The sequence below is a fragment of the Hyla sarda genome, chromosome 4, assembly GCF_029499605.1.
Source record: "Hyla sarda isolate aHylSar1 chromosome 4, aHylSar1.hap1, whole genome shotgun sequence".
Classification (NCBI taxonomy): domain Eukaryota; kingdom Metazoa; phylum Chordata; class Amphibia; order Anura; family Hylidae; genus Hyla; species Hyla sarda.
The window spans coordinates 324983006-325009987 of NC_079192.1; the positions used below are offsets into that span (position 1 = coordinate 324983006).

Consider the following 26982-nt stretch of genomic DNA (forward strand, 5'->3'; position numbering starts at 1 on the left):
TAGTAAATCAGGGCTACAGTGTTTTGGATGGTATCAAAAGTACATATTGTTAAAGGGGTACTACGACCCTAAGACATCTTATCCCCTATCCAAAGCATAGGAGATAAGATGTTTGACCACGGGGGTCCCGCGGGGGTCCCCCTCGGGAGCTGCATACCGCACTGCCAGCTTGGAGTCATGACGTCATGATACTCCAGCCCTGTGGTCATCACACGGCAGATTCTGAGCTGGCAGCGTGGCGTGCAGCTCCCCGAGGTGGGTGCTGAATGCAAGATTGTGGGGGTCCCCAGCGGCGGGACCCCTGCGGTCAGACACCTTATCCCCTATCCTTTGAATAGGGGATAAGATATCTTAGGGCCATAGTACCCCTTTAACCCCTTAAGGACCAAGCCTATTTTGGCCTTAAGGAACAGAGCATTTTTTGCACATCTGACCACTGTCACTTTAAACATTAATAACTCTGGGATGCTTTTAGTTATCATTCTGATTCCGAGATTGTTTTTTGTGATATATTCTGCTTTAACATAGTGGTACATTTTTGTGGTAACTTGCATCCTTTCTTGGTGAAAAATCCCCAAATTTTATGAAAAATTTGAAAATTTAGCATTTTTTCTAACTTTGAAGCTTTCTGCTTGTAAGGAAAATGTATATTACAAATATTTTTTTTTAATTCACATATACAATATGTCTACTTTATGTTTGCATAATAAAATCGATGAGTTTTTACTTTTGGAAGACATCAGAGGGCTTCAAAGTTCAGCAGCAATTTTCCAATTTTTCAAAAAATTTTCAAACTCACAATTTTTCAGGGACCAGTTCAGGTTTGAAGTGGATTTGAAGGGTCATCATATTAGAAATACCCCACAAATGACCCCATTATAAAAACTGCACCCCCCAAAGTATTCAAAATGACATTCAGTCAGCATTTTAACCCTTTAGGTGTTTCACAGGAATAGCAGCAAAGTGAAGGAGAACATTCACAATCTTCATTTTTTACACTCGCATGTTCTTGTAGACCCAATTTTTGAATTTTTACAAGGGGTAAAAGGAAAAAAATATACTTATATTTGTAGCCCAATTTCTCTCGAGTAAGCACATACCTCATATGTCTATGTAAATTGTTCGGCGGGCGCAGTAGAGGGCTCAGAAGCGAAAGAGCGACAAGGGGATTTTGGAGAGTGAGTTTTTCTGAAATGGTTTTTGGGGGGCATATTGAATTTAGGAAGCCCCTATGGTGCCAGGACAGCAAAAAAAACACATGCCATACCGTTTTGGAAACTAGACCCCTTGAGGAACGTAAAAAGGAATTAAGTGAGCCTTAATACCCCACAGGGGTTTCACGACTTTTCCATATGTAAAATTTATTTTTATTTTTTTCACTAAAATGTGTGTTTCCCCCCAAATTTTTGCAAGGGTTAATAGCAGAAAATACCCCTCAAAATGTGTAACCCCATCTCTTCTGAGTATGGAGGTACCCCATAAGTTGACCTGAAGTGCACTGCGGGCGAACTACAATGCTCAGAAGAGAAGTCATATTTGGCTTTTTGAGAGCAAATTTTGCTCGGGGGGCATGTCGCATTTAGTATCTGTCAGACACCAGTGGGGTGTAAATTCTCACTGCACCCCTCATTACATTCCGTGAGGGGTGTAGTTTCTGAAATGGGGTCACATGTGTTTTTTTTTGTTTTTTTGTTTGCGTTTGTCAAAACCGCTGTAACAATCAGCCACCCCTGTGCAAATCACCTCAAATGTACATGGTGCACTCTACCTTCTGGGCCTTGTTGTGCACCCCCAGAGCACTTTGTGCCCACATATGGGGTATCTCTGTACTCAGGAGAAATTGCGTTACAAATTTTGGGGGGCTTTTTTCCTTTTACTTCTTGTGAAAATGTAAAGTATGGGGCAACACCAGCATGTTAGTGTAAAAAATTAAAACATTTTTTACACTAACATTCTGATGTAGACCCCAACATTTCCTTTTCATAAAGGGGTAAAGGAGAAATAGCCCCCCAAACCTTGTAATGCAATTTCTCCCAAGCACAGGGATACCCCATATGTGGCCCTAAACTGTTGACTTGAAATACGACAGGGCTCCAAAGTGAGAGAGCGCCATGCGCATTTCAGGCCTATATTAGGGATTTGCATAGGGGTGGACATAGGGGTATTCTACGCCAGTGATTCCCAAACAGGGTGCCTCCAGCTGTTGCTAAACTCTCAGCATGCGTGGACAGTCAATGGCTGTCCGGCAATACTGGGAGTTGTTGTTTTGCAACAGCTGGAGGCTCCGCCTTGGAAACAGTGGCGTACCGGACGTTCTTATTGGGGGGGGGGGGGGTACTGTGTAAGGGTATGTGAATATGTAGTGTTTTTAACTTTTTATTTTATTTAGTGTTAGTGTAGTGTAGTGTTTTTTAGGGTACAGTCACACGGGCAGGGGATTAAAGCGAGTTTCCCAGCGCAAAATTTGCTGCATCTCAAACTTGCAGCGAGAAACCCACTGTAAAACCCTTTCCCATGTGAATGTACCCTGTACATTCACAGGGGGGGTGCACCAGCTGTTGCAAAACCACAACTCCCATCATGCATGGTCTGTTAGTGCATGCTGGGAGTTATAGTTTTGCAACAGCTGGAGGCACACAGGTTAGGAAACACTGAGTTAGAAACAGACAATGTTTCCCAACCAGTGTGTCTCCAGTTGTTGCAAAACTACAACTCTCAACATGCACTGACTGTCCAGGCATGCTGGGAGTTGTAGTTTGGCAACATCTGAAGGGCCATATGTTGCTGAACTACAACTCCCAGCATGCCTGGACAGTCAGTGCATGCTGGGAGTTGTAGTTTTGCAACAGCTGGAAGAGCACAGATTGGAGACCATTATACAATGGTCTCCAAACTGGGGCCCTCCAGATGTTGCAAAACTACAACTCCCAGCATGCCCAGACAGCCAAAGGCTGTCTGGGCATGCTGGGAGTTGTGGTTTTAAGACTCCTAGAAGGACCGTGTACTTACCTGCCGGTCCCGCCACTGCTCGTCCACGTGGCCGGTCCTGCCGCTGCTCCAGGTAAGGCCGCCTGTCCCCGCGTGCTCCCCCCCTATGCCGCAGGTCAACGTGAGCCCCCGCAGCCATTTTCCCCCGTTCAGCCCGACTTCCAGGGGCGGGCAGTGCGGGGGATCTGAACTTTCACCCCATGTCACTGTGATTGGTCCACAGGGACCAATCACAGTGATCGCTGACCAGGACCATCGACAGATGGTCCTGGGGGGTGTTGCAAAAGCTGTCCCCTGCTGGAAACAGCGGGACTTCTGCTAGTTAACCCGTGCGATGCTGCGCATCGCCGGGTTAACTGCATGTCATATATATATGCCATGATGCACGAACTGCCTGCACATTGCGGCTTATATATAAGCCACTCTGCGGGAAGGGGTTAAATGCCCCATGACACAGGCTGTCTTCAGCCATTGCTGCTGCTCAGTAACACAACACACATGATTATCTTTTTCCTTACATATTATTGTGTAATCTCACAACACTGTACTATGCCATTACACCTGTAGTCTCTCAGCTGAGTTGTTTATCACATTGTAGTCAAAGCTGTCATTAGCACTAGGTCCACAGCCTTGGGCGGCGCTTGCAAGGGTCGGCGTATTAGTAATAGTAAACATGCATTTTTTTTTCTTAACTACCACCCCATGCTAAAGACTGAGCAAGGTACCCACCTAGGCAATAATGACTAGAGTAGGAAGGGTTATTTGTTGCACTGTTTCCAGGTGCTGCCAAGTAGGGGCATAGGAGAGTATGCACAGCTGGTGGTATGTGCTCTCCCTGTTGTATGCACTGGATCATCATCTTGTTATGCTTAGAGTACATGGCGCCACTCACTGGCTGCTATGTGGACAACTCTCCTAATGAGAATGTACCAGGCCTTCTTGGCTTCCACAGTGTTTCAGGTCAGCAAGAGAACAGCACCCTGATGTCCACTGTACCCAGTATGAGTGGGGGCTGCGTTTGTATATAATTCGGTACTAGTAGATTTCAGCACTACTGTGTGTGGTGGTGCATGTGGTAGGAAATACATATCCAAAATAGCAGTATATAAATCATGTCTTTTACGAAGTCGCAGGGAAAAAGCTATATATTAGCTTCACATGGTCAAAGACAAGGTAACAGGATGCGTTTTAGTTTCATGCTTTCCTCAGCTGAAACAGCTTTTACCTGCAATTTGGTGAGTGCCAAGTAAATGGGTGTGTCTATGACTTTGGTTGGTATTTCATGAGCTTGTCTAGTCAAGATTTGGAAGCAGGAGTAATGGGCAGGTGTGAAAATCTGAGTAACAAGGGTTAATGTATGATGGCTACATGACTTGGTAAGAGCATCCCCAAAATGGCAGGTGCTATAGGGTGATCCTGGTATGTTGTGCTTAGTACCTACTGAACATAGTCTAAGGAAGGACAATTGGTTAATCAGCAACAGGATTCTGGGTACTGATGGATCATTGACATTCAAGGGGAGAAAGGGTTGGCCCTGTAGTATAATCCCACAAAAATGGTTTAAAAGGTCTATTCCAGCTATAAAAGAATGGCAGCAGAACACACTGTATATCACAGCTTCTATGGGGCTGCATAGCTGCAAACTACTCATAGTGACTATGATGACCTGTGTCAATTGTTGAAGACACCTTTAAAGGGGCATGTAACTATGAGAACTGACCCACAGGGCAATGGAAGAAGTTGGCTTGGTCTGATGACTCCTTTTATTTTACATCATAGAAACACCTGTGTACATTAAAGGGGTTCTCCGGTGCTTACACTTCTTATCCCCTATCCAAAGGATAGGGGATAAGATGCCTGATTGCGGGAGTCCCGCAGCTGGGGACGCCCGTGATCATGCATGCGGCACCCCGTTTGCAATCAGTGCCCGGAGCGTGTTTGCTCCGGGTCTGATTATGGGTGACCACCGGGCCTGCGGCGTGTGACGTCACACCTCCGCCCCTCAATGCAAGCCTACGGGAGTCCCAGCGGCGGGACTCCCGCGATTAGGCACCTTATCCCCTATCCTTTGGATAGGGGATAAGATGTGTAAGCACCGGAGAACCCCTTTAAAGGGGTACTCCGCTGACAGAAATCTTATCTCTGCGATCTACACAAACACCAGGTTCCTGCAGCAGTGGTCGTGATGTCACGGCCACCCCCCTCCCCTCCATTCTTGTATATGGGACACGCCTCCTCCCATAGACATGCATGGAGGGGGCATGACATCACCAGGGGCATGTCCGTGACATCACGATCACAGCCTCCAACTCCGAGCATTCTAAACAAAATGTTCAGAATGCTGGAGCACTGGAGTACCTCTTTAACTTACCTATAAAAAATGATGACACCAGGATGCACTACAGGAAAAGGCAAGCCAGCAGAGGCAGAGAGCTCTGGGTAATGTTCTGCTGACATCTTGTATCCTGGCAGTCATGTCAAAATTACTTTGACAAGTACCACTTTCCTGCAAATTGTATCAGACCAAATACAATCCCTTATGGTAATTGAATTAGCTAATGGCAGCAGGATAATGCTGGTGTGGGAGCTTTATCTTCGAATATCCTATTAGTTGAAAGAAAGGAATCTGTCATCTAAAGGGGTATTCTAATTTGGGATAGGGGAAGGATCAGTGGGAATCTGACTGCTGGATCCCCCACTGATCCTGAAAATGGAGGTCACATTGAACAGGGTACACATGCATGGCCAGTGCTCTATTCATTCTCTATAGGGCTTCCAAACATTAAATGGTAACTCTCATTAAAACTAATTTTTGCTATTGCACTCCTTATGGTAAATAAAAAAAATTCTAATATACTTTGTTTTTAAAAAAAAATTAAGTTTTCTATGTTTTATTTGTGCTTAATAAAGCTCAAGAGCACATTTTCCCCCATCTCATACACAGACTTTGGACCGAAGCCCAAACACAGGAAGTGCAGCCTGGAGTACTGAGGGGAGGGGGTCCAACCAACAGCATATAGCAGTTAAGTGTGAGAGGAGCTATGATTGGATGAGGCTGGACACACCCCCTCCAGCATTCCAGGCTGCACTTCCTGTGTTTGGACCTCGGTCCAAAGTCTGTGTATGATATGGGGGAAAATGTGCTCTTGAGCTTTTTTTAAGCACAAATAAAACATAGAAAACTTAATTTTTTATAAACAAAGTATATTAGAATTTTTTTTTATTTCCCATAAGGAGTGCAATAGCAAAAATGAGTTTTAATGAGAGTGACCATTTAAGCTCAGTACTGTTCAGCAGTAAATGAATGGAGCACTGACCACAAACGTGTGGTGCACTTTTTCATTTGGGTAGGACATTTTTCCTGTGTTCTTGTGAGCATCGAGTGGTGCACTGGCAGCGCAGCTGGCGGGACGTGTGTGGCTGCTCCATCATTCATTAGAGTACATTTGTCCTCCTTTCTCGAGATCAGCAGGGGGTCCCTGCAGTCAGACCCCCCACTGATCATCTAGTTATCACCTATCCTGTGGATAGGTGATAACTTTCCAAAATGAGAATACCCCTTTAACAACCACCTCTGACATGTCTGTGCGTTACATGGAGAGACAATAGATATTATTGAGGACAGAGAAAAGCTTCATTCTTCTTGTGGCAGAACTACATCCTGATCCATATAAATACATAGGTGTGATGTGTCTTGTATGCTTATAATATTATACTAGAGCAGTGGTCTTCAACCTGCGGACCTCCAGATGTTGCAAAACTAAAACTCCCAGCATGCCCGGATAGCCGTTGGCTGTCCGGGCATGCTGGGAGTTGTAGTTTTGCAACATCTGGAGGTCCGCAGGTTGAAGACCACTGTACTAGAGCATTGTCTATCAGGATCACCTGAGGTGGCTGTCCGGGCATGCTGGGAGTTGTAGTTTTGCAACATCTGGAGGTCTGCAGGTTGAAGACCACTGTACTAGAGCATTGTCTATCAGGATCACCTGAGGTGGCTGTCCGGGCATGCTGGGAGTTGTAGTTTTGCAACATCTGGAGGTCCGCAGGTTGAAGACCACTGTACTAGAGCATTGTCTATCAGGATCACCTGAGGTGGCTGTCCGGGCATGCTGGAAGTTGTAGTTTTGCAACATCTGGAGGTCCGCAGGTTGAAGACCACTGTACTAGAGCATTGTCTATCAGGATCACCTGAGGTGGCTGTCCGGGCATGCTGGGAGTTGTAGTTTTGCAACATCTGGAGGTCCGCAGGTTGAAGACCACTGTACTAGAGCATTGTCTATCAGGATCACCTGAGGTGGCTGTCCGGGCATGCTGGGAGTTGTAGTTTTGCAACATCTGGAGGTCCGCAGGTTGAAGACCACTGTACTAGAGCATTGTCTATCAGGATCACCTGAGGTGGCTGTCCGGGCATGCTGGGAGTTGTAGTTTTGCAACATCTGGAGGTCCGCAGGTTGAAGACCACTGTACTAGAGCATTGTCTATCAGGATCACCTGAGGTGACTGGTGCAGTGAGACTGTGTCTGCCACATGCATAATAACTAACAACCTGCAAAAGATGGATCCCTGAAATACCTAGAAGAGCAGCGGAGGATCGTGCTGTAAATGTAAGGGAAGCATGTGACAGCTGCTGGGGGCATCTATGGCACTGCCCCAGCCTGACATGTGCATGACTAATTCAGGAACTTTCCTGCAGGAAAAGGACGAGGACGCTCTTGTCTTTGTGGCCGGTCAATGATTAATATGACTCTGCCCAATGAAGCAGAGATGACAGAAATAATGAAGTATCTCATTAGGATCCGTATAAGAAGGTCGGATGTGGGGTGGGTTCCGGGGGACACTGCCTTTAGAGCTTGTTGTCAAAATGCAAGGTCATACTTCCTCCCCCCCCCCCAACCCTCAGCCAAGCCCACCCCCATTTGTGTGTTGCATGCAGGGGGAGGCGTCTTCTCTGCAATAGTCACTGTTGATGTTTTGTGAAGGAGGATGAGAGGCAGCCGATCACTATCAATCATTGCGGACTAGTAATAAGGAGGAGGGGAGCCACCAAGGCAAGGGAGGCACTGCTCCATCACCGGGCTCATTACACTTGTACTCTGTGCAGCAGCAGCAGGATCTCCTCGGCTACACCGCAGATCCAGCACACAGGTTAGTGATCCACTGTGTGGGCAGACCTATAGGCGAGCAGCACAGCCCTCCTCATTGGAGTGAATGGAGCTGGTGCTGAACGGACAGCTCCCCGGTCACCGCTCACATCAATGGGAGGAAAGTTTCCTTACACCCAGCAGCCACTGCTGCATTGTGTGATCAGTGTTTACCAACCAGCCCGCTTCTGGCTGTTGCCAAACTACAATTCCCAAGGCGTGCTGGGAGTTGTAGTTTTGCAACAGCTGGAGGCACACTGGTTGGGAAACACTGGTATACATTGTATATAGCCTTTGCTGCCCGGGTATGCTTGGAGTTATAGTTTTGCAACAGCTGGAGGCACACTGGTTGGGAAACACTGGTATACGTTCTATATAGCCTTTGGCTGCTGGGCATGCTTGGAGTTGTAGTTTTGCAACAGCTGGAGGCACACTGGCTAGGAAACATTTGTATATATTGTATATAGCCAAAGGCTGCCTGGCATGCTTGGAGTTGTAGTTTTGCAACAGCTGGGGGCACACTGGTTAGGAAACATTTGTATATATTGTATATAGCTAAGGGCTGCCTGGCATGCTTGGAGTTGTAGTTTTGCAACAGCTGGAGGCACACTGGTTAGGAAACATTTGTATATATTGTATATAGCCAAAGGCTACCTGGCATGCTTGGAGTTGTAGTTTTGCAACAGCTGGAGGCACACTGGTTGAGTAACACGTATACAGCCAAAAGCTGCCTGGGTATGCTGGGAGTTGTAGTTTTGCAACAGCTGGAGGCATACTGGTTGGGAAACACTGGTATACATTGTATATAACCTTTGGCTATTCGAGCATGCTGAGAGTTGTAGTTTTGCAATAGCTGGAGGCACACTGGTTTGAAAACCCTGGCATACATTGTATACAGCCAAAGGCTGCTTGGGCATGTTTGGAGTTGTAGTTTTGCAACAGCTGGAGGCACACTGGTTGGGAAACACTGGTATACATTGTATATAGCCTTTTGCTATTCGAGCATGCTGAGAGTTGTCATTTTGCAATAGCTGAAGGTGCACTGGTTTGGAAACCCTGGTATGCATTGTATACAGCCAAAGGCTGCTTGGGCATGTTTGAAGTTGTAGTTTTGCAACAGCTGGAGGCCCACTGGTTGGGAAACACTAGTATACATAGCAACCAGCCTTTGGCTGTCCAGGCATGCTGTAAGTTGCAGGTTTGCAACAGCTGGAGGCACACTGTGTGGGATACACTGTATACAGCGAAAGGCTGTCCAGGCATGCTGAGAGTTGTAGTTTTGCAGCAGCTGGATGCACACTGGTAGGGAAACACTGGTATGTACAGCCAAAGACTGTCCGGGCATGCTGGGAGTTGTAGTTTTGCAGCAGCTGGGGACATACTCGTTGGGAAACACTGATATACACTGTATAAAGCCTTTGGGTGTCCAGACATCCTGGGAAACGTAGTGTTGCAACAGCTGGAGGCACACAGGTTGGGAAACACTCGTATACATTGTATACAGTTCTGCTGTCAAGTTATGATGACTCAGTAGACTGACCTGCAGTCCCATGCAAAAGCACATACAACATATCTGTCATAATGAATTGTATTAAGTTACAGTGTGTAACCTGTAATAGTCTTATTGTAAGACGATATATCTGTGCAGCTATGACTACCTTAGTGAGAAGTATAGAACATAGGTAGAGTTTATCATTTGTATGTGTTTACCTCCAGAGATGCCAATACATTATGATTGCCCACCAAGATAACAATAATCACCTGCTATTACTTACCATAGTATAAATGAGGAGTGTATGGTCCAAGTAACCGTGTACTTATTATGTTATTGAATTATTTTCCTTATACAGTGGTCCCTCAACATACGATGGTAATCCTTTCCAAATGGACCATCGTTTGTTGAAACCATTGTATGTTGAGGGATCCGTGCAATGTAAAGTATAGGACAGTGGTCTACAACCTGCGGACCTCCAGATGTTGCAAAACTACAACACCCAGCATGCCCGGACAGCCAACGGCTGTCCGGGCATGCTGGGAGTTGTAGTTTTTCAACATCTGGAGGTCCACAGGTTGATGACTACTGGTATTGGAGGTTATACTCACGTGTCCCCTCCACTCCGGACCGTCACCGCTCGTCACCGCTGCCCTGGATGTTGCCTTCCATCGCTGTCGCCGCGTCCCCAGGGTGTCCCCGACGCTCCGGCAAGGCCTCTGCTTCCCCGGCATCCTCGCTCTCTGTCGCCGCCATCACGTCGTTACGCACGCCGCTCCTATTGGATGACGGTACGGCGTGCGCAGTGACGTGATGACGATGAAGAGCGCCGACGATGCAGAGGATCCCCAAGAGGACGCGCCGGAATCCCGAGGACAGGTAAGTGATCATCACCGGACCACACGGGGCACCGTAAACGGCTATCCGGTTGCAGCTGAAGCAGTCTGCGCTGCCGGATAGCCGTTGATGCGATGGCCCCGACATACAAAAGCATCGTATGTTGATGCTGCCTTCAACATGCGATGGCCTCTGAGAGGCCATTGTATGTTGAAATGATCGTATGTCGGGGCCATCGTAGGTCGAGGGGTCAGTGTACTGTTCAGCATACAATGTTTGCAAAGTCTAAAACAAACATTGGGGTTTGTGGTTGGGGGTCAAAGTGACAGGTGTAATACATTTTGGGAAAGTACTAACAGCAATGAAGGGATGACACTGTCATTATACCTAAGCTATAAGAAAACTATATGTCAGCTAACAGAATATAATACTACTAATGATGATGTATTATAGTGTAACATTTTATTTTTAAATAAATAATAGTGAATCATTCAGGAGCTCTTAATCCTGCCATTGATACCAGCTATCATCTGAAATTCGAAAACTTTTGCCGCCTGGTAATGCAAACGCTCAATGTTCAGACTATTGCTATGAGAAGAAGATATACAGGTGCTATATACTCAATGAATAGCTATTAGTGATGAGTGGGATAGGCCATATTCGAATTCGCAATATTTTGCGAATATGTGGACGAATATTCGTCATAAATTCACGAAATTCGCATATTCGTCGTTTTTTTTGTGCACATGAGATAATATATGCACATATGTGAAAATATATGTGCATATTTGCAAATATTGAGCCCTCCCTTCTTTAATGGTATAGGGAACTAATGGGTTAGTGCAGTGGTCTCCAACCGGCGGACCTCCAGATGTTGCAAAACTACAACTCCAGCATGCACGGACAGCCGTTGGCTGTCCGTGCATGCTGGAGTTGTAGTTTTGCAACATCTGGAGGTCCACAGGTTGGAGACCACTGCACTAGCCCATTAGTTGTCTATACCATTAAAGAAGGGAGGGCTCAATATTCGCGAATATGCGAATATGCGCATATGCGAAGAGCAGAGAGGGATGCAGTGATCAATGTGATGTGTAAAACATGAAAAGCAGAAGACTTGAAAAAAGCTGCGCTCACCCACTGAGAAGTATTTGCCAAACGATGCTTTATTCCAAGTGTCCATACAGCAGACGGCAAGTCAATAGCTGGAGGTGCGAGGAGCGAGAGCCAAAGCTCTCAGGTGCGGAGGTGCACCACTAGACACCACTGTGATGTGTACTGTGAGCAAAGAAAAAAAAACAAATATTCGTAATTGCGAATATATACTGCTATATTCGAGAATATGCGATATTCGCGATAAAAATTTGAATTTCGAATATTCGTGAGCAACACTAAAAGCCATCCCAATGACAGATCATTATACTTCACAAACATTAAGAGACCAATTGACCCAATGGCTCCCCATGGCTCTCTTACATAGAGAGGACTATACAGTATGTGTAACAAAAGTGACCCAGAAGTGATAAACCAGATGCTTTATGCACTTATAAGTACATATAAAGACTATGGGGGACATTTATGAAAGCATTTAATAGTTTTTTTTTCCTTAAAATTTTCCCAAAAAAGTCGCATATGCGACTACTCAACTTTTTGTGCGATTTACTACAATTTTTTTGATTGTGCAGTGCCCTAAGCAAAAAATAAAAAATAAGAAATCTGCTTACCAAAACAAAAAGTGATTTTTGACTTGCAGTGGTCGGAAATTTATCTAGTTTGAAAGTAAAAAAAATAAAAAGTTGCGTTCCATGAAAAAATCCTACTAAATTTACTCCAGCTCCAACAAGGGGCAGAAAAAGCCACTACCAAAACAAACAAAAACAAAAAAATTGCTTATGTGCAACAAATTTATCCACAGGCTGCAACCAGTTGATAATAAGTCGCAAAAAAATTGTAAGGAAAAAATAACTATAAAAAAAATATATATATGTATATATATATATATATATATATATATATATATATATATATATATAAGCAAACATTGATATAAATATTTGGGTGAGATTTATCAAAACCTGTGCAGAGGAAAAGTTGTCCAGTTGTCCATAGCAACCAATCAGATCGCTACTTTCATTTTTCACAGGCCTTCATAAAAATGAAAGAAGCAAGCTGATTGGTTGCTATGGGCAACTGGGCAACTTTTCCTCTGCACAGGTTTTGATAAATCTCTCACATTGTGAATATAATATTTGTTGCACAATACTCGACAATATGTGGTAGGTCTTTTATTGTCTTTATTCCTAATTCACGTATAAATGTATTGTTATATAAAAAGCAATGCTTACGCCTCACAGGGACGTCTCATTGTGAATATTGACAATGAAGTAATAGATCATGTAAACATTCTATTTTGTGTGCATAGATGTGATCACAATCCTGCTTTCCATTAACCCTTGAATGTTTCAGAGATAAAGTATCCCGCGTACACTGGCATCATTTGTTTAGCACAATACGCAGGGCACATCTGTCTAAGCTCTGCTCTATATTAGAAACTCAACAGAACTGAAGGGTTTGTACAAATGATGACGGGTCCATTGTCTTGGAACATATTGGAATACAAATATTGACATAATGAATGAAGACAACTAGAGATGAGAGAATTTACAGTAAATTTGATTCGTCACGAACTTCTCGGCTCGGCAGTTGATGACTTATCCTGCATAAATGAGTTCAGCTTTCAGATGCTCCAGTGGGCTGGAAAAGGTGGATACAGTCCTAGGAAAGAGTCTCCTAGGACTGTATCCACCTTTTCCAGCCCACCGGAGCACCTGAAAGCTGAACTCATTTATGCAGGATAAGCCATCAACTGCCGAGCCGAGAAGTTTGTGACGAATCGAATTTACTGTAAATTCGCTCATCTCTAAAGGCAACACGTGTTCTACCTGTCATGAGTTGTTATTATTATTACAAAAAATAAAAAAGTACCGTATATACTTTTAGTATAAGCTGAGTTTTTCAGCACAATTTTTCGTGCTGAAAAGGCCCCCCTCGGCTTATACTCGAGTGACCTCTCCACCTGTCAATCCCTTCTCAGTGGTCTTCAACCTGCGGACCTCCAGATGTTACAAAACTACAACTCCCAGCATGCCCGGACAGCCATCGGCTGTCCGGGCATGCTGGGAGTTGTAGTTTTGAAACATCTGGAGGTCCGCTGGTTGAAGACCACTGCGGCCTTCGTCATGATCCAGACCCCCCTTTAGTTTTCTACTCACCTCCCCTCGGTGGGAAGGAAGGGTGAGCTGGTCCGGGCCATCTATGATGCAGGGACCGTCTGGTGGGAGGGTTAGTCGTTCCAGGCTGTCCATCTTCACCGGGAGGCCCTCTTCTCCGCTCCAGACAGGCCCCGGACTAGTGACGTTTCCTTGATGACGCACAGGGACGTCCGTGTGCAGCAGACGTCCATGATGTCCCTGCGCATGAACATCCCTGTGCGTCGTCGTCAAGGCAACGTCACTAGTTCTGGGCCGGCCCAGAGCGGAGAAGAGGGCCTCCAAGTGAAGATGGACAGCCCGGAACAACTAACCCTCCCACCAGACGGTCCCTGCAACATAGATGGCCCGGACCAGCTCACCCTTCCTTCACACCGAGGGGAGGTGAGTAGAAAATTAAAGGGGGGTCTGGATGATGACGAAGGCCGCAGTGGTCTTCAACCTGCGGACCTCCAGATGTTTCAAAACTACAACTCCCAGCATGCCCGGACAGCCGATGGCTGTCCGGGCATGCTGGGAGTTGTAGTTTTGCAACATCTGGAGGTCCGCAGGTTGAAGACCACTGATGAAGGGATTGACAGGCGGAGATGATGAAGGGGGGGGGATGATGACGAGGGGGATGATGACAGGGTGATGATGACGGGGTGATGATGACAGGGGTGTTAATGATGGGGGTCTGGATGATGACAGGGGGGATGATGACATGGGGGGATGATGTATTTCCCACCTTAGGCTTATAGTCGAGTCAATAACTTTTCCTGGGTTTTTGAGGTGAAATTAGGGGCCTCGACTTATATTCAGGTCGGCTTATACTCGAGTATATACGGTAGACCAGTCTTAGTTACTATATCTTGGCATATCACTGGGATTTGTCAGTGCACAGACCTTCATATGTACTGCAGTGCTAGGTAAAGGTTTCTGACTGAGCTGTTACTTGATAGGACTTACATTAACTGTTAAAAGACTTCCCTTTTGTTACAATAATCTGTTTACATTTTGATATTACTATAAGAATAAAGTGATCATTTTCTGATTGTTTTAAGGTCACCAGCTAAACTCTCGAAATCAAAATATTCAAGTAGAACTAATGTTATTCTCAGCACCTTACTCCCGTGTAGGTTAGGACTATACTGACTTGAATTCCTTATAGCTGCTATTATTTTGATAAAGAAAACCCCCATCTGTCTTGTGTAAGGACCAGTGGGGTTGTAAGTACCAGACATTAGGGGTACCTGCCTTTTGCTTGGTGCTTCACATCTCCAGAAGCCAGTGATCCCATAGGGGGGTATTTATCAATTTTGCCTGTTGACAGTTATTTTTTCCCTTTTTTTTTTTCACTTTGGTTTTCGTGGACAATGATAAATTTGGTGCAAGTTGTTAGTAATTTTGGCTCAAATGTTGAAATCAGCTGTTCCCAGTGCCTTTTACACAGAACTTACCACCACAGAGGACGCGTATTTTACCCTGTAGAGCAGCCATTTCGGAGTCCCTCCTGCAGTATATCTGCAAGCGACGTGAGTTATTTTCTTTTGTGGGGTTTATAGCCCCCATGTGAAATGGATTTTATGTTTAACTTGGGTAGTTTTTTTTGTTTTGTTACTTTAGTGCAGTGGTCTTCAACCTGCGGACCTCCAGATGTTGCAAAACTACAATTCCCAGCATGCCTGGACAGCCGTTGGCTGTCCGGGCATGCTGGGAGTTGTAGTTTTGCAACATCTGGAGGTCTGCAAGTTGGAGACCACTGCTTTAGTGCTTACCTTTCCTGAACCTGTGTGGCCATGTCCAATGCTGGCTCAACGGAGGGTGAAGGTCCCTCAGAGACAACTATGTCGCAGGATAGTATTGAGCAGCCCTGGAGGCGTCGCTGCTTTCACAAAAAAAAATTTTTTATGTATTTTGACGCCTTTACATTTTCTGACATTGCTAAGTGTGTTTTCCATGTGCAATATTTCTAGGCGGTGATTTGCACCAAAAAAACCTCTAACGGAGCAAAATTGCGCCAAAGATCGATTGGCGCAAATGATGAATTACTGACTAAAGTTAAAATCACACACAGGACCGTGTGATTTTGAGAAAGTTGTAAAAATGACAGTGGAGAAGATGCGCCAAACTTTGGCGCAAAAAAGACACTGTGCCAAAGTATTGCGCCAAAGTTACGTGACAAAAAAATACCACATAAATCCTTTGATAAATACCCCCCATAGATCCCAATATATCTTCAGAGACCCAGTAGGAAGGATGTCAAAGAATATATCTGCACTTCCTGGACTACTGTGATGTAAGAAATTAGGGACACTTTCTGAGGGGTGGAGTTCTGCCATAAGAATTATGTGCGAACGTTAGTGGAAGTATTGTATCTCTATCTTCGCCTGTGAGAGTAGAGAAATACACTCATCTGTTTTCATAGAAATCCATAGCTAAAGAACCTGAAAAGACTCCTAGTGCTTTAGTCATTAATCATTCACAATTTGTATGCATATTGTTAAATATGTGAGCAGATATACTGTAAATATCTTCCATCTTACCGGCATTCCGTAATCTTTAGGGGGAGTTTCTTACTTATAGTAACCTTCCCCCATTGCTAGGCTAGTTGATGCAGATATCAAAGTGTTTTATTGAAGATTGTGGATTTCAGCAGCAGGAAATGAAAGACTAGGGATTTCATTTATACTAAAATGAAACAGACTTGCTTATCATGAAAGGGCACACAACACTGAAGAATGCAATACATTATTTTTTTTGCTTTTACATAGAAGATGTGTTTTGGTCAGTTGACAGTTTACAGGAAAATGTTGTATTTATTTAATGATTATTAAAATATTTTTTACTATCTGGAGTTTAAACATTATACAAGAAAAATAAATAAATAAATAAATAAATAAGGAAGGGCCAACTCCATTTTCACCTAGAAGACATCACTTTAATATTATTTCATAAAATCATTGTATGTATTTCTTATGTAGTTCTTGCGTATCATGGTCCAGTAAGATTTGCCTCTTAAAGACTTTCTAGGTGTAGACTGCAACTATCAAGGGTTAGGTGAAGAACAGTGACATCTCTCTTTATCTAGTGGCTGTCAGGCAAACAGTTTGCGGTAAGGTGGGGCAATGATGAATAGGACATGGGCTGGACTCGACTGGGCTCCTCTCATGTTGGGAACACCCCTTGGGCTCCTTGTTTACATAATATTTAAAAGGTTTATATCTCGCTGATGGAGAGGACTATTGAAATGTTAAAAAAAATAAAAAATACCTTGAATCACAACGACTAGCCTCATCAAGCCGTTGGCTTATTAACACTCCTTTTTTTCCTGCTGACAGGTCCACATTAACAATCAAATAACAAGAAGAGACGCACTAGTTAGTATAGATGTATGCACCATACAATGCCCACCAGTGTTGGTTGGCCCATCTCCATGGTCAATATAAACTTGAGTAGAGCTTCTTTTCACCAACCAAGGGTGAATTATAATATGGGTGGCAGCTGGGGCTACCAGTATCTGACTGTCCCACTACAGTTCCAGGTAGTATTGGCAGCCTAGTAGAAATCACCATCTCATGAATAGGCCAGGGGAGCAATAAATAAATCGAGTCTAGCGCTGCTTAACCAAGTCAATCTTTGCCGGGCTTATATTTTGCACTGCCCTTCAACTTATCAGTGTACAGATGCAGTACAATGTCATGAAGGAGAAGGAGCTCTGTCCTTTGTCTATTAAGAAATAACAAATAGGTCAAGGTTAAGACAGCCAATAGTATCAGTGTCAGGCTTGTTTTCTGCATCAGGTCAGCTGATTTGCCGGCTCTACATAAACAAGAAAGACATTTCTCACACAGTAAAACATTGACTGTCACCATTGTCAAGCACACCCAAACAGTAAATTCATTGGGGGTGCACTGGTGGTGGTTGATGTCATTAGCACTTCACTAGCCACTATTAATACTTGTTGGCCAAGTGGCTATTCCCAAATACCCCAGTGGCTGGGAGGGCACACTATGCCTCACTAGTCTATTTATGTATCGGCGGAGTATGAGTCTTTTGCCTCACATCAGTTGAGATCTCCATCAGTCCAATAGCAGTGAATGGAGGCACATTCATAGTCACACAATGCTGATCCATTCACATAAGGTACTTGGGGACTTTTTTTTCTCTAGATCGCAGAAGGTCCCATCAGTTGGAACCCCAGTGATCATACAATTGTCAGGAGATGGAGATTAATGTTTTTAGTGGAAAACCCTATTAAGTTTCTAGTCTGGGCTGGTTCTTATTATCTAATATTATCTAGTTTGCTAACTGGTAAGAAAATGTGACGAAAATGGGGTAGAGGGTCACTGGTAGGGACTGATCAAGTAATTTACCATATTATTGGCACATACAGCTATTGCTTTATTGGTATGACCTAGAAAATAACAGCTACCTAGAAGCTGTGCTGCCTCTTCCTATGTTATTACTGAACCATACTGTATTTATACCTATAGTAAAGTGCCACAGTACTAAATGCCACATTGTGGCAAAAGCAAGGGCTGCTGGACTTCTTCCCACTCTATATTCATTGAATGGTAATGAAGAAAAAATGAGATTTAGGATTTCTGAGAATGTGCGATTTTGTAGGCATTAAGTCTGCTATAATATGATTGGGTATTGGGGGTTTCTAGTATGTGTATCACTGTTGTTGGTGCGTTGTGGCAGGGTACTGTGGCAGGTGGTGCTATGACTATTAACTCAACACTGAAGGGCAATGGTGGTAAAGGAAGAATGGGGGCCCAAGGACAGCACAGAGCCTATGGTCTTCTATTTGTCACCAGCACAACAATATTGGTAGACAAGCCCAATGGAGAACTAGTGTTAGGAAAGGAGCAAACTAGGGCATCCCTTTTGGAATTCGGTTTGGCGACATAACCTACATTTTTATTTCTAGGAGGTTTAAAACCTTTTTTTGGATGGAGAGCAATAACTAGATCATTCTAGATAAATGTCATCTCAAATCAGATCAATACATAAATAGTGGTAATATACCTCAAATAGAAACAGCTATAGAACGGGCCCTATTACAGTAAAAAAATGCCAATCTTCTTGTGCCAATCTGCATTGGAACCTTTATATTGCTTAAGTGTCTGGCACAGAGAGCAACACAAATGATTGCTGGATTATATGTGTGGCCCTTCGCTGCAATCAACCATTGGCCGTACATCCTCTTTTACATGGCTAGATGTGTAACCAACGTCTAAGGATTTTTTAAAAGATCAAAACAACCTGATCATCTGATCACTAGCCCTATTACACAACACAATATCAGCCTGTTCAGACAACAATCACCCTATGTAAAAGTGCCCTTCTTTTCTGCCAGACATCTCTGGTGGCAGCTTATCTATATGGAGACAAAAGCCAAAAGGCCACTATAAACATAAGATATAGTTGTCCTGTCTCTAATGTGCCTTAAAGGGGTACTCCGCCCCCAGACATCTTATCCCCTACTTAGCAGTGGGACCCCCGCGATCTCGGCTGCGGCACCCCAGACATCCGGTGCACGAAGCGAACTTCGCTCCATGCCGGATGACTGGCGATGCGGGGGAGGCTCTTGCCTTCATGGCCACACCCCCTCAATGCAAGTCTATGGGATTCTATGGTCATCACGCCCCCTCCCATAGACTTGCATTGAGGGAGCGTGGCGTCACGAGTGGGGTGTGACCATGACGTCACGAGCCTCCAGCGCTGCACCCGACGCTCAAAATGAACAGGTGCAGCAGGGAGATTGCCAGGGTCCCCAGAGGTGGGACTCCGCAATTAGGCGTCTTATCCCTGTGCTTTGTATAAGGGTAAGATGTCTAGGGGCGGAGTACCCCTTTAAAAGGCATTAATAATATATTACTGCAAAAAGGTTGTGTTCTTTGTGCTAAGGCAAAGTTTCCATGTTTGCTCTTTGGTTGGTGTAAGTCATATTCACAATAGATTACAGTTGTTTCCATATCTAGGACCTTTCAGATCATTTATGTTATTATTTTGTTCTGGTTCCTGACAATACAATCTCACTGATGTTGAACACATTATTACTTTTTCACTGAAAACAAATATGCCCTATAGACACTCTGGTTATACCTTAAAGTTTAGGTCAGCAATGAAGAATGCATTTGTGGTCTCCATTTTCCATCAGTAGTAAGAACAGCAGTTTCCAATATTCAATATACAAAAGCATTATCTTAAAATACTTGTACATTAGTGGTGAACATGACATTCAGTTTCATAATGTCTTCCTTGCGTCTGATTGCATCTGACAGCACCTTTTGTTCCCCCTTTTTGACAGTGTATGATAGATTGATAAGAAATTGTACCCAGAATAGAACTATCAACCTATAGATCCCTATTAATAGGAATCCAAAAATCCCTAATTTCCCATATATATTATCTTTATGGTGAACCCACAAGCTTTATTAAAGTAATTGTGCATAAACATATAATGAAGACTCACATATGCCCGCTACCTCTTGATAAAGCTGCAGAGGCAGCGAAACATGTCGAGGGGGGCAGAGTAGGGACTCAATTTTAATATAAAGCAAAGCAGTAGCTCAGAAATTGCTCAGCGTGCACTGCAGGCACGCCGGGCATCTCCACTTTAGTATAGCCAATCAGAATAGGCTGGAGTACACTGGCCGTGATGTACAGTAGATATATACTAGTCCAAACACTGAGCTGCTGCTCTGCTAATTTTTAATTCATGTGAGTCTTCATTATATGTTTATGCACAATTACTTTAATAAAGCTTGTGGGTTCACCATAAAGATAATATATATGGGAAATTAGGGATTTTTGGATTCCTATTAATAGGGATCTATAGGTTGATAAATTAATTTAACCCTCCATATATTGGTCCGATTAGTGAACAGAATAGAACTATATAACTTCAATACTCCTACCACTGGACCTGAAATCTTTCTTACTGCTCCAGAAGAGCAATGGGAAGGGGATGAGAAGACTACACAAAGTGTGCTTTTACAGAGAATTATTGCAGAAAATAACTAGAGCCTTTGATATCTGAAAATCACATATGTTCATAACTTACATTTATCAGCTCTATTAGTGGCTTAACTTCAAACTCTACCTTTTGTCATTTAAATTGACGCTTTGTTTTTATGTGGCAAAGAAGATTTTTAAACATTTAGAGCCCAGAGCCCAGATGAAGGGCCGGCTCCACCTATAGGCAAAATAGGCAGCCGCCTAGAGCGCCTTCTTGATTGGGGCGCCCCTCTATCCACTGCAAGAAAGTTATTGCACACTCCAGGTACTGATAGCAACTGCTCTCCCCAGTAGTGATGTGATTATATGAGGAGGAGATTAGTTTGTTAATATCACACCCTTGTAGTAAGGTGGGGCATTGAAAAGGGCGGAGCCAATGGGCCGAGTCAAGGGGGCGGCAGAATTAGTTTTTGCCTAGGGTGACAAAAATCCTTGCACTAGTCCGGCCCAGATTTGACTGTTAGCTGAGGCACTTATTTTACTATGGTCGCATTTATAAAACCTGTGTACTGTTTGGCAAGATTAGATACAACAAGTTGGTGCATTTGAGGTATAACTCCTGTTTTGGGTGTAAATGTAGACAGTGGCATCCCATAGCAGTATACCAATATGGGTCTTTTGGTCTAGATTTGATCACCACAAGTGTTTTTCCACTATTCTACATACAGAAGGTTTAAAACAGTACCACCATCTTAGACCCAGAACTGTGTCACATTGGGAGTAAATCCAGAAGAAAATATGGTACCGCAAAACTATTAGTTTTATTTAATTTAATGTTATTGTGGTAATACAAATCCCAAGACGGTAACATATTAGCTCATACACACACACAGTTGAGTCTGTTATGATATGTAGCCCGTAGATTAGGGGAGGCATCACAGGCCGCATAGCAGCCACAGGATATTTCTTTATGGTATACAGTTCCTATGTAATCCCATAAAGTAGATACGGGTAAAATAACTATGTATATTACTAGTGTCACATCATAAAATAAAAATTCCCCTTGCAATACTTGCCAGAATCAAAATGACAGAATTAACTGTTCCTGCCATCAGAAATGAAATTTTTGACATGTCACAGAGACATGTTGTAGGTTTTGATCGATTGGGGTCTAAGTGTTTAGACCCCCACCAATCTTTAGTTATACTTGGGAGCGTGCGGGTAGACACTTTACTCCCCAGTCTCTTGCAGTCAAATGAAGATGGAAGCGAGCTGGGAGTGAAGCGCACAGTCACAAGCTGCTTCCAGCTATACATAGAGACCAGTGGGGGTCTGAACACTCAGACCCCAACCAATCAAAACTTTTCTCTGCAACATGTCAACATTTTTTCTAATGACAAGGACAGTTGGACTAATATACATTAGAAAAAAAGTATTCTAAACCCTTTGATTTGGGGGAGACTGGACTACTGTCTATGTGGCCCCTCAATCCTCCCCAGCAGATGATATTGGAGTAAAGAAGAATTTAGCATGGTGGAATTCACTGGGCAGAGTGTTCATGTGTGTTTGGCCAACAGCCATCACATTAATATGACTACTATTAGATTAGGTAACAACCAGTGTATTTGAATAATAGTATATTGTAATCTAATGAATTTTACTGAAAGGCTTCATATTGTCTGACTTGTTAGGACAATTATCTAACAGAATTTTTACATTGACCCTAGTGCTTTTAGTTTTTTCATGGTCAGCTACAAATATAAGAAATATAAAAGTCAAGTGAGGGTATTCCAGGTTTAACGTAGGTCTGCCATATAAATCATTTCCAAATGCAGTGTGGCATTGATCTAATGTCTGTGGTAACCTTTAAAAGCCAAATGTGAACTGGAATGACTCTGAAACACACAATATGTCTGGTACCTGGGGGTGTGACACAGTTTATGGAAAGTGCTTATCTAGCACAACTTTGATAGGTATTCACTTATTCAGTCTCCTAGGGGAGTCCTCCCTGAATCACATAATCCAGCACAGGCAGTTAACCTCTCTGCATCCTCAAGCACTTCCTCCATTTGTTTAAGAAAATCAATTTACTTAAATCAGTTGCCAAAACCCATCTCATGCATAAAAACACAGGCCAGGATTGTAATGAATGTCATTACATGACGTCATCCGGTCCTACAACGCTTCATTCTCCTACTTGTAATATTTTTGAATATTATCTTATTGTTACTCAGAGTCCTAACCTAAAAGGGACCATCAGGTTAAATATACTCTCTAATTTGCTGAGAAGATTGACATAGTTTTGCGGAAAAATTCATGGTATCATTTATTTTTTATTCATTTAAATCCTACATGCTGTGCTTAGGAGTCCAGTGGGTGGTCCTTCTTATACAGGAAGCTTAACGGCCAAGATTACTGGAGATCCCCGTCACGGAACGGGACAAGGTGAGTACCGTTGTCATCAGTGTCACCTGCACTATCTGTCAGTACCGACAGGTTAGTGTAGGTAACACTGGTGACAGATTTCCTTTAAAGGGAATGTGTCATTAGAAAATGGCCTATTGTTTAAATTAAGTTTACATTTTTTAAATCATTTTTGGTGATTGTGGTTTTTAGGTGATTGTTATTTTATCATCTATATTATAAAAGAATCCTGCAGTTTTCATTCTGACAACTAGGCCTAATATTAAACTGAGATCTTTTGTTCTGTACAGATCTCTTTTCAGTAGTATCCTGCGTATCATCACATACAGTATTACAGTGAAAGGTGAAATCAAATATACAGGATTTCAACCTGGGATCATCTCACTCATTTCATCACACATTTCACTCTGGGATCATCCTTGACACAGCCACAGGACACGTTTCTTCACAATAAACCAGCTAACAGCAAGCCCTTTATGCAAGTGTGGCTCCTTACCAGCTTTATTAGACAGGAACAAACCAAAATCCTAGACTGTCCACTTCACTGTTTTGGGTGTCACTTCCCCTCTCTGCTGCCTCATTGATTAGGCCGATGGAGGTTCCTTCAGGATCAGCTAGGGAAATACACCCTTTTCTTGCCACACTATCACAATAAATATATCTATATATATATATATATATATATATATATATATATATATATATATATATTTGGAGAGAAGAAAAGACTACAGAGAGCACAATCACATGCAGAAGTCCATATATTACAAACCAATACAACAGTTCTCAGTATTTTTCAGTGGCCGTAGCTGTAATGTAGTTTGCTACTGACGGGGTGATAAGCTATTAAAGAATGATGTGTAGTAATCTAATAATGTAGATAGAAAAGGTATGGAATGTTTGTGCCATGAAAAGCGGTGAGTGCAAGCTACCTTTTCTATCTACATTATCGGATATCCAATAGGTAGGAAAGCAGCACTTCCAAGGAGCAAAAAAATATAGTGGTGCACGTAGATTTCACTCCCTGGTCAGGGGTCCATGTAAATACCAAAAAGCAATACATCCGCAGCACACTGTTTCCAGAAGAATTCAAAAATGTATTCCAAAAAACGTGAGTGTCAGTAGCAACGTTTCGGCTAGCTCACCTAGCTTGAGAGCTTGAGAATGGCTAGGTGAGCTAGCCGAAACGTTGCTACTGACACACGTTTTTTGGAATAATTTTTTTTATTCTTCTGGAAACAGTGTGCTGCGGATATATTGCTTTTCTACATTATTGGATATATATATATACATATATATATATTACAGCATTCACACTATTGAGCTCAGAACTCTTCATTGTAGAATGACCTCTGCACAGGTAACAAAACATTCCTAGAAATGCAAACTATAAGTATAATAAATAACGGAGCACTCACCCCAAACTTCTTGCTAATTGTGGGTACTTCTTTATTGTTCTGGCAAGTACATCATGGGAGATGGCAGAAATGCTCCTATTCGTGTGTATATAAAGTCCCCTCCAGTGTTTTGTGTCTATGTCCGTGGGGTTTGGAATAAAGCATATGGTTACAGTTCCGGCTGGTTACAAGATGGTTGTCCCCATAATAATGTACTAAAAATGAAAAAACAAAAAATAAATTTACAATCTACAAAATAGAAACAAATAGAAAAGAAAAAAAAAGAATGCATTCCAGTGACGAGCTCTATTTAGTAATAAAAAAAAAAGTGTTATTATATGTTAGTCTACAGTTTAGCATCAAAATGTGTGCATACATGTGGCCCCTTTTTACTGAGTTTTATTAGCATGTTGCAACCTATGATATTCATGTTGCTATATGGAAAAATGTACATAAACCAAACGCCTCAATCTGAAAAAACAAAACTCACAGACCAACTATTAAGATACCTCTAGTTCAACCTCTAGTATGCTAGTAATCTTGCATCTAGGAATTTTATTTTTGTTATTGATACAATATATAAAGCGTCAAGAGCCAATCTATATTATCCATGCACATTTCTTAATGGACACCTTATTTATAAGTAGTTGTGCACTGTGGGTTACACTGTGTACACAGGATTTAATCTCAAATATATGGTCTATTGCTGCTATCCATGAGTTGTAAAATGTTGTTTCGCCGTGTCTAGCTTAAGATACATTGTGAAGATACATCAAGTGAAGACTTCACTCAACTTACCACAGATTATGGGTGAGCAATACCATCACAAAGCATTGTATCTTCATTATCTGGACACAGCTTGAGTTCTGCTCATTGATTATTTGGTAAAGAGCTTTACGTTGTCCAGGAAGCGGAGAACACTTGTAATGGACGCACAGAGCCACTGAAGAGGAATTAGAGAGAATCTAACAGCCAGTTCACCCAGACTAAACACTATACTGGGTTATAGTGCAGGAGAAGAGCTGTAAAATAAGGGATTACTCACTGATATTTATTCACCAGGTTCTGCATTATGCCCCAGTATGCACTGGAGTCAGGAAGCCGGCTGGCTGAGCTCCCCTGTCTCCTACATAATCCCCCCGTCATCCCTGCCCCCTTCATTATTATGCTAATGAAGGACACAGGTGAGCGCACAGAGAGCAGAGCACTCACCCACAGCCTTAATTAGCATAATAACCCAGTATACTGGGTTTAGTGCGAGTGAACTGCAATCTGCAATATGTATATAAGAATAACTATAAATTAAAGGTAAGCTGTCATCACATCTTTATTTCCAGACACCATAGCATTATACATGACAGTAATAGGTTTCTAAAGACATTGTCTGAAATGAATATTGAAACCTTGATGGAAAAAATCAAGGAAACAAAAGCAGAATCAACTAATTTTTCTTGTTAATTCTAACTTAATATATACATAAAAAAAAAGCTCTGTGCACAAGACCTTATGATGTACTACAGCTTGTGGGACATTAAACAAGCTAGGATTTCATGACTACTTGGGTCATTGTGATCGCTTATATGACTCTACACGGGTTGTACATGCTACTTTCTAACTCAATTTTTTTCCGTCATGTTGCAAGAGATATTTCAAACAGCAGCATATTTAGAATCCTATTACTATGATGTATAATGTTATAGTGGTGGTTTAGAGAGTAAAATGTGCTGACAGCCTCTTTTATACAGTTAACACACATATTTATTAAACAAATTACTAGCTGAGTACCTGGTGTTGCTGTCTTTCTACCTAATGACGCTCTTGTCTTCATATTCCAACCTTATATCCCTTTTCCAACACTAACTATTTTCTGTGCCTGTCAGGATGTTTAAAAGTCCTGGGCAATCCCTGCAGCCTGAGAGAAACACAATCAAGAGATATACTAGAGTAGAGTCCCATAGACTTGCATACAACTTAAGAGAAAAACCTTCACCCTTCGCAAAAGCAAGTTGCTGGAAGATACATACGTACACACATACGCACATACATTGAGTTTTATACTTATAGATGAATGTAAGAAATGTTTTCTATTTCTCCTTATAAATTGTTTGTCAATACAAAGTATGTTGTGCTAAAAATAATCTGTGAGTATAATAGAATAGTATTCTGTGCTAAAAAGTCATTTCTATTGACAAATAAGTGTTCTGTCTAAAAATAGCTTTAGAGTAGGTTTACAAATGGCCTTCCATGCTTTATAACATACATTGAACACATTATTGGAATACAGTACACAATCTTTTTGTTATCATGTGTAACAAGGTTTTATATTCAAAATAACCACTGAATCTGAATCTGTAAGGTTATTGATCAATTTCTGTAATAACAAATACACCTCCTTGTTATAATATAACATCAGTAGTTATTAATTTATAATGGAGTAAAATCTTTATTTTTATATACAGTGTTTTTTGTCTTTTTAGTGAATCATGAAA

The 26982-nt window shown here is 42.5% G+C and overlaps 1 protein-coding gene and 1 long non-coding RNA gene across 7 annotated transcripts in view; one reads left to right on the forward strand and one right to left on the reverse strand.

Annotated features, from left to right (window-relative positions):
- The window catches only part of CPLX2 (complexin 2), a 171716-nt gene that overhangs the window by 94079 nt on the left and 50655 nt on the right, over positions 1 to 26982 (forward strand). The window contains exon 1 of one of the 5 annotated variants that reach the window (XM_056574974.1): positions 7961 to 8133. The exons of 2 other annotated variants lie outside the window; for them this stretch is intronic. The gene's annotated coding sequence lies outside the window, so the exon portion shown is untranslated. Of the gene's footprint in view, positions 1 to 7960; positions 8134 to 12629; positions 12732 to 13965; positions 14109 to 26982 lie in introns of those variants that run through there. 2 more of the 5 variants (XM_056574975.1, XM_056574976.1) reach the window with 2 other exon arrangements.
- Positions 11612 to 25607, reverse strand: LOC130369571 (uncharacterized). 2 transcript variants are annotated; one of them, XR_008892817.1, is made up of 4 exons: positions 25539 to 25607; positions 25292 to 25436; positions 24515 to 24708; positions 11612 to 11733 (listed from the first exon to the last, which is right to left on the reverse strand). It is a non-coding gene; the product is annotated as an uncharacterized LOC130369571 (long non-coding RNA). The 2 variants fall into 2 exon arrangements; XR_008892816.1 differs by having other exon boundaries at positions 25292 to 25601.